Source organism: Rhinichthys klamathensis, unplaced genomic scaffold (assembly GCF_029890125.1).
Source record: "Rhinichthys klamathensis goyatoka isolate OS25496 unplaced genomic scaffold, OSU_Roscu_1.1 h1tg000786l_1, whole genome shotgun sequence".
Taxonomy (NCBI): domain Eukaryota; kingdom Metazoa; phylum Chordata; class Actinopteri; order Cypriniformes; family Leuciscidae; genus Rhinichthys; species Rhinichthys klamathensis.
In genome coordinates this window covers 271,532-278,946 of record NW_026607183.1, presented here as the reverse complement: position 1 = coordinate 278,946, position 7,415 = coordinate 271,532, and positions in this window count along the sequence as shown.

The following is a 7,415-nucleotide window of genomic DNA, read 5'->3' as shown; positions in this document are numbered from 1 at the left end:
TAGTCCCGTTTGATTTGAAATAAACACTCTTTTAGCACCACTCACTGGACCATTCACTTTGAAACTGTTGTGAAATGTGCACAACGCAACATATTTTGTGTTTTGCAAAAATGTTGCCACAGGTATGTTTTTCCAATGAGCCTGGGCTGTGTAAAACACATATTGGACTTTTTATTTGATTCGCACCCTAATTGCGTTTAGGGCATGACACACATTTAGGCCATCACATAAATTAATGCATATGTGAATTGAGTTCACTTTAAGTAACATTAGCATTTTAGTTTATTGGACTAAGTTCATAAAATGTTGAAACCAAAACAGGTAACTATAACCACAGAAGAAAAAAACATTAAAAAAACTATATAACTCAAAAAAATTACCCTTGTAATACATTAATTTTCACGTGCCCTTCAGTATATTCATTCATTTATAACATGCATTTGTAAATTGTGCTAACTGAAAACTTTAAAATGTTTTACGGTTTGCTAGAGGAGCTCAAATCTATCAGGTCACTTTTGTCTCTCTTTTATGAATGTAAATATTTCAAAAAGGCTACTCCATAATGGGTTGTTTTAAAGTAAAATAATGAATGCTGAAAAGTTCAATGCTGATTCTTGTGACCAATGTGAATCTTTCTCAACTTGTGTCAGATGTACAAGTAGTTTCTATATAAATGTGGAGCAGGATCAATGTTGCTCCTGAGAATTACCAGGATCATTATTGTTTTCTGTGAAAGGTTCAGATCTCCAAATGGATAAACTGAAAGACGAGACAAAGACAAGTGACAAATAAATTACATCTCTAAAATATATAAAATTAATACTGAGTGTACAGGTCAATAGATTTTTTTGCAAATAACTACTTTAATTTCAGTCTTGTTTCTTATAAGTTGTACTATGGCTTAAGAAAAGACTTGGTTGTATGGAGTAGTTGGGTACTTTGTAATGTTTTTGAGCTTGAAAATATGACTCACCATCCTCTAAAAATGTTTTGAATTTCTTGAGTTTCCTGTGGTTAAGTAAACGATAAAAGTTAGTTTTGGGTCAACTATCCCATTGAAACTCACTTGACTTTTTTTCAGATTATTATCTGGAAGAGCCTGAAGAGCTGAGAGCTGCTCCATTGTTGACGTTCCTATTTCATTTCCAGTGTTGTGAACTTTTTCTTCTAAAGTGTAGGAAACTCAGAAGCGAAGACCAGGAGACTCGGTTGTATCTTTTTAAGCAGGATTCTTTATTGCTGTTGCATTGCTGTAGTACTGCTTTGTCCAAAAATCTTAGACAAGTCTAACTAAAGGCAAAATACTTTGTGTTCATATACCTTACAAGGGGAGGGGTTACATAGAGGTGTAAACACTTTCAAACAAAGCATGTAAATGAGGCATAGGATTCAGCTCGTTACCGGAAATTCCCCAGCCCTGATCTCATCAGCATAACAGTGTCAGGTATAGATGGTAATCCAATCAGCCTGATTGTATCACCCATACCTTCACAATCACATTATCATAGAGCTTAATGGGGAGGGGTTACATCGAGGGGGAGACACTCTGAGCATAACTATTCAGGGGTGCGTTTCCCGAAAGCATCGTTAGCCAACTATGGTCGCAAGTTCCGTCGTTACCAATAGTAATTGCACAGGAAGATGTTACCACCTGCTGGGCATTGCTGCCTGTCGCACCTCCTCCAGTGCCCATGGGTCAGCTGCAGGGTCATCAGCCAGAAACCACCGTTCACCGACGTTTCGCTCCTTTAATTCTGGAACGTCTCCAGGTGGCGGAGCAGTGACAGGGACGTCTCCCTGTCACCCCCTGCAGCTGATAGCTGTTCTCCCTGCTGCTGTTATCTGGGGTTAGATGTTCTTCCCCCAACACCTATCTTTCCTCCTCAGCCAGAGCCAAAAGCTACCTTTCTCTGCCTCCTCTGCCAGATCCTTTGTTGCCCTCCTTAGCCTCCCTCCGGCCACTCCTGCTTCCCTCAAGAGGCGTATGGTTGACACCCCAAGGAAACCTCGGCATCCGACCTCCACTGGGTGGATGGTCGTCTTCCAGCCAGCCTCCCGGCACTCGGCAGCAAGCTCCGAGTACTTGGCCTTCTTCCGTTCGAAGGCGGCCTCGATCCCCTCCTCCAGTGGTACAGTGAGCTCAATGAGGTGCGTCGATCTCGCCTTGGTTGACCACACCACTATGTCTGGCCGGAGAGATGTGGTGGTTATCTCCGTGGGGAACCGGAGCTGCTTATCTAGGTCAACTCTCATGTCCCACTCCTGGTTGGGGGAGAAGAGCCTTGCTGTTTCTCTTGATCTGGTGCTTCTCCTTACCCCTCCTTCCGACACAAAGATGGTGGGGTCCTCTGCTGATGGTGGTTGGTTGCCACCCTGTCGACACTCCTCAAGTACTTCGGCTAGCTTTCTCAGGACCTGATCGTGGCGCCATCTGTAGCGTCCCTGTGAGAGAGCGATCTTACAGCCTGCCAAGATGTGCTGGAGACTTGCGTTGGGAGCATTGCAGAGTACGCAGGATTCTTCATTTCCAAACCACTGGTGGAGGTTCCGAGGGCAGGGAAGCGTGTCGTAGGTTGAACGAATAAGGAAACTAAGTCTTGCCTGTGGGATCTTCCACACGTCTGACCAACTGATGTTCCGGTTCATGATTCCCTCCCAGGTTGTCCAGCTTCCTTGTCGACGCTGCGCCACGGCCTTGATTTTGTAGCGATCTTCCTCCATCCTCGTCACCTCTGCTACCACCATCTCCTTCCTTTGCTTGCGATTGGCCTTGGACCAAAAGCGTGGCGTCTCTCCCCATCCTAGACCTGCTCTTCCTACCTGAACTCTGCCCATGATCTCCCGGTGTTGTAGCCGACCGACAGCTTGATCGACCTCGGTTTGGGCATTCCACTTGCGGCCAGTAGGAACCTTGGCATTTGCGTTCTTTACTGACTCGTCTGTGGACTCCCTCAGCTCGAGAACCAACCTGGTCTTTTCTTGCATGTAGCCCAACTGTATGGACTGCAGTGGCAGCTGCAGCATGTTTTTTCCAAATAGACCGGTTTCAGATAGGCACCGTGGCAACCCCAACCACTTTCGGATGAATGAGTTGGCTTTTCCATCCATCTTACTTACAGTTGATGAGGGAATCTCACTCATTTTCAGGGGCCACATCACCCTCCTGTAGAGTGTAAACTGGTAGCACCAGACCTTAAACTTCCCAGGGAGTTGGCTTTGGTCGATCCTTGCCAGTCCGTCGGAGAGCTGCTTCATGACGGTTTTCCCCATCTGTTTGTCAGATAGGTCTGCAGTGTACTGCCTCCCCAGGCTTTTGATCGGTTGCTCTGATAGAAGTGGGATTTTTTCCCCTCCAATGACGAAGATGGTATTGTCATTTCTGACTCCTCTCCTGAGGGACAAGCTCCGAGACTTGGAGGGCTTGATCTTCATTCTTGCCCATGACATCAATTCGTCCATCCTCTTCAGCAGTCTTGATGTGCATGCTGCTGTCTGAAGGAGGCTGGTGACATCATCCATGTAACTCCTCAGTGGGGGAAGCCTCTTGCCAGTTGGCAGTTTGATCCCCCCAACCATTTGCCTTGCCCCGATGAGGATTATCTCAAAGGCTGCTACAAACAGTATTGGAGAAATAGTACACCCCATCGCAATTCCTACTTCGAGCCGCTGCCATCCGGTGGTGAAGTCCTGGAGGGAAAAACACATCTGCAAGTTGCTATAGTACTGAGCTACCAGGCTCTTGACGCAGGTGGGCATGTGGAAGAATTCCATGGCATAGTTGACCAGCTGATGCGGAACTGATCCGTACGCGTTGGCAAGGTCAAGCCAGATGACATGCAGGTCGGTCTTCTCCCGCTTGGCCTTCTGGATCTGGTCCCAGATCATAGTGGAGTGCTCTACACATCCTGGGAAACCTGGAACTCCTGCCTTCTGGCAGTTGGTGTCAACATAGCCATTCTCGAGCAGATAGTTAGTCATCCTCCTGGCTAGCACTGAGAAGAAGATCTTTCCTTCTACATTCAGTAGTGCAATGTTCCGGAATTGGCTGATGTCTTTGGAGTTCGTTTCCTTAGGTATGAAGACTGCTACCGCTCTTTGCCACTCAGATGGAATTATTTGCTTTTTCCAGGCAGTTCTCATCAGATACCATAGTAGCTCTAGTACCTTGGGGCAGTTCTTATAAAGCTTGTAGGGGACCCCATTGGGACCAGGTGCGGAAGAGGACCTTGCCTTCTCCACGACTTGCCTGACTTCGCTGAGCTTGAGGGGCATGATGTTGAACTCAACTGTTGGCTTTGCCGGCTGGGGCACGTATCCTGGAGTTCCTAAAGGGACGCTCCTTTGTGGATCACTGTACTGCTCTTTGACATACTGCTCCAGTTTCTCCTTGGTGGTTTCGAGCCTGCCACTCTTCTTTTCCTCCAATAGTTGTCTGGCATGCTTGAAGGGATCCTTGAAGAAGTTGGCTCGCTCTCTCTGCTTCCGCTGGTTGCGCTTGCGGATGCGTTCAGCTCTGCGAAGCCCGGCTAGCCTTTTCCGGACCTCCTCCCACAGGACTTTCAGACCCTCTCTCTCTGCGTGGGTTGCCTTCCTCCAGTTCTTGCGGAGTTGCCGACGCCTTTGCACAAGTTGGAGGATTTCCCTTTCCCTCCTTCCCTTCTCTCTCCTGGCGGTCCTCTGTTTGGGGACAATTTCGCCAAACTTGTCTTTGCAGGTCTGGTATATTATGTCTCCAATCAGGTTAAGCTTAGTCTCGCCCCCTCCTCGCAGTGATCCCTCTAGGGTCTTGATCAGGTCCAAGTCCAAATTGCGCCATGCCTCTGCTTCATTTGACTTCGGCCACTTCAGCTTACTCCTTCTGGCTGGTTCTTTGGTCTCTTCATTTGGCTCTGTTCTGTCTAACGTGTTGGGGACTGGGTCTTCATGCACACGTGGAGGCTCAGCCTCCACCAGGGGACCTTCCTCTGTGACTCTCATGCCTTCAGCAACGTTAGGTCCTTCGGCTCTGTGGTTTTTTCCCTGGCTTTTGGTCCTTCTTGTCTCACCTGCTAACGCAGTGCAAGGTTGCTGTTGGCCTTTCTGTCCACACTTCGCTTTCCCCTGATGAATCCGTAAGCCCCTAAACGTGGTCACTTTCTCCCATCCACATGCACACTTTCTGAGGATCTTCTCCTCGTTTACTGGAGTTCTGGTGTTCTCGTTGTCCATGTTCGTTGCCGTCGTCACCGTGTGGTCTGTCCTGTTGGGCCCATCTTTCATCCCACCTCTCGGAGGGCCCGCGGGTTGTTTCTCGTTACGTTTCTTTGTAGTTAGGTTTGGGTGTCTCTCTCGCAAAAGACTAGTGGGTTAGGTAACTAGCCACCCACTCCCGGTGCGGTCTTTCCCTGCTGCCATCCAGTCTTTTCCTGGCTGTCCTCCAGTCTTCCCTGGACTCCAACTGCCCTATTCACAGTAGTCACTGGGTTCGCCAGAACTTCAGTAATTGCACAGGAAGATGTTACCACCTGCTGGGCATTGCTGCCTGTCGCACCTCCTCCAGTGCCCATGGGTCAGCTGCAGGGTCATCAGCCAGAAACCACCGTTCACCGACGTTTCGCTCCTTTAATTCTGGAACGTCTCCAGGTGGCGGAGCAGTGACAGGGACGTCTCCCTGTCACCCCCTGCAGCTGATAGCTGTTCTCCCTGCTGCTGTTATCTGGGGTTAGATGTTCTTCCCCCAACACCTATCTTTCCTCCTCAGCCAGAGCCAAAAGCTACCTTTCTCTGCCTCCTCTGCCAGATCCTTTGTTGCCCTCCTTAGCCTCCCTCCGGCCACTCCTGCTTCCCTCAAGAGGCGTATGGTTGACACCTCAAGGAAACCTCGGCATCCGACCTCCACTGGGTGGATGGTCGTCTTCCAGCCAGCCTCCCGGCACTCGGCAGCAAGCTCCGAGTACTTGTAGAATAGAGTTAACTTGTAGCTAATAGAGTTCAATGGGAATTGCGATTATAGTTGGATAACGATGCTTTCGGGAAACGCACCCCAGATCTAGCCAGGGGCTCCCAGAGCCATTAAAGACAAAGAGTCTCAGTAATCTGCTCATTTATACCTCAAATGCGAAATTCAGTCTGCTAGACTTTCTCAGTTTATATACTATTGTACTGGAACCTAAATTAAACATTTAAATAAATTTGTAATCCTACACCAGATAGATGCAGCTTACTCAAGTGTAAGGGGTTTGATGTCAGAGCAGCACAACCTTCATCTCTGACACCACAATCATTCAAGCTGCAGAGGCAACAAAGACACATCTTCTCTGATACACAACCCATAGACAGAATTGTGATTCCTGAGTTTGACTTGCAGAGTAATTTAATCACTGTGACTCTAACCTAGTGTCTCTAGTTTGCAGTGGGGATTCTCCAGTGCAGTAGACAGCAGCTTCATCCCTGAGTCTCCTATGACGTTGCTAGATAGATTCAGCTCTTTCAGCCGTGAGAGGTTTGATGTCAGAGCCAAAGCCAAAGCAGCACAACCTTCATGAGTAAGAGGGTCTTATAGCAAAACGATAAGTAATTCCCCCCCCCCCCCCCCCCCTAAAAAGAAAAAAGAAAAAAACGTTTTAACTACAATTGTTCGGATTGAGCTGATCTGTAACGCGCCGGGAACTACGTCATCACGTTGAAAGGTCACGCTCGATGTCGCTGGCGCCGGCAGAAGTACCACCCCACTGTTTACAAAGCGACCGTGCGAAGGAGGATAGTTCAAATTGTATTGTATGTTGAATGACATATTTATGTCTTTGTGTCATATTATTGTTTAAAATGGTCCTTATGTGTGCGTATCCTGGGTTTTTAAATCTCATCGAGCATGACCTTTCAATGTGATGCTACCCCAGCATTATCAGATTAGGCTACATTGTGTACTAAGTAAAAGCAATGAAAAATAACAAAAATTTACAGTGTCCTGTGATATAGCCTACAAATGGCGCCAGTAAAACTATTCATCGCCTGTGATCCGTCACAGCACACAGATTTATGTTAGAAGATAAACAATCCTTTTTCATCATTGACGCGAGGAAAAGTATCCTAGACGTCGTTCTGGCGTTATGCACAGCCATGCTATAGTTAGCCAAGCAACTACAAAAGTTTGAATTTACTCAAATAGGCTGAATTACCTGTTGAGAAGAAAGCAGGCAACTTTGGCGTCCCTTTTAAAATCCTTGCTCCTCATGAGTTCTTTCCATCTAGGAAAAGCCACTCCAATATTGACTTTGGTCTTGTTGATTTGCCTGTCGTGTTGTCATTTTAATTCTCTCTTTCGCTTCCTTGGTGACTCTGTTACATGTCCTCGAGAATAGGCGTGATCCTCCATCTTCAACAGGCTTTCAAATCTGCCGGCAGTCGCAAGTAATCTCCCCATCGCATTCGTCACG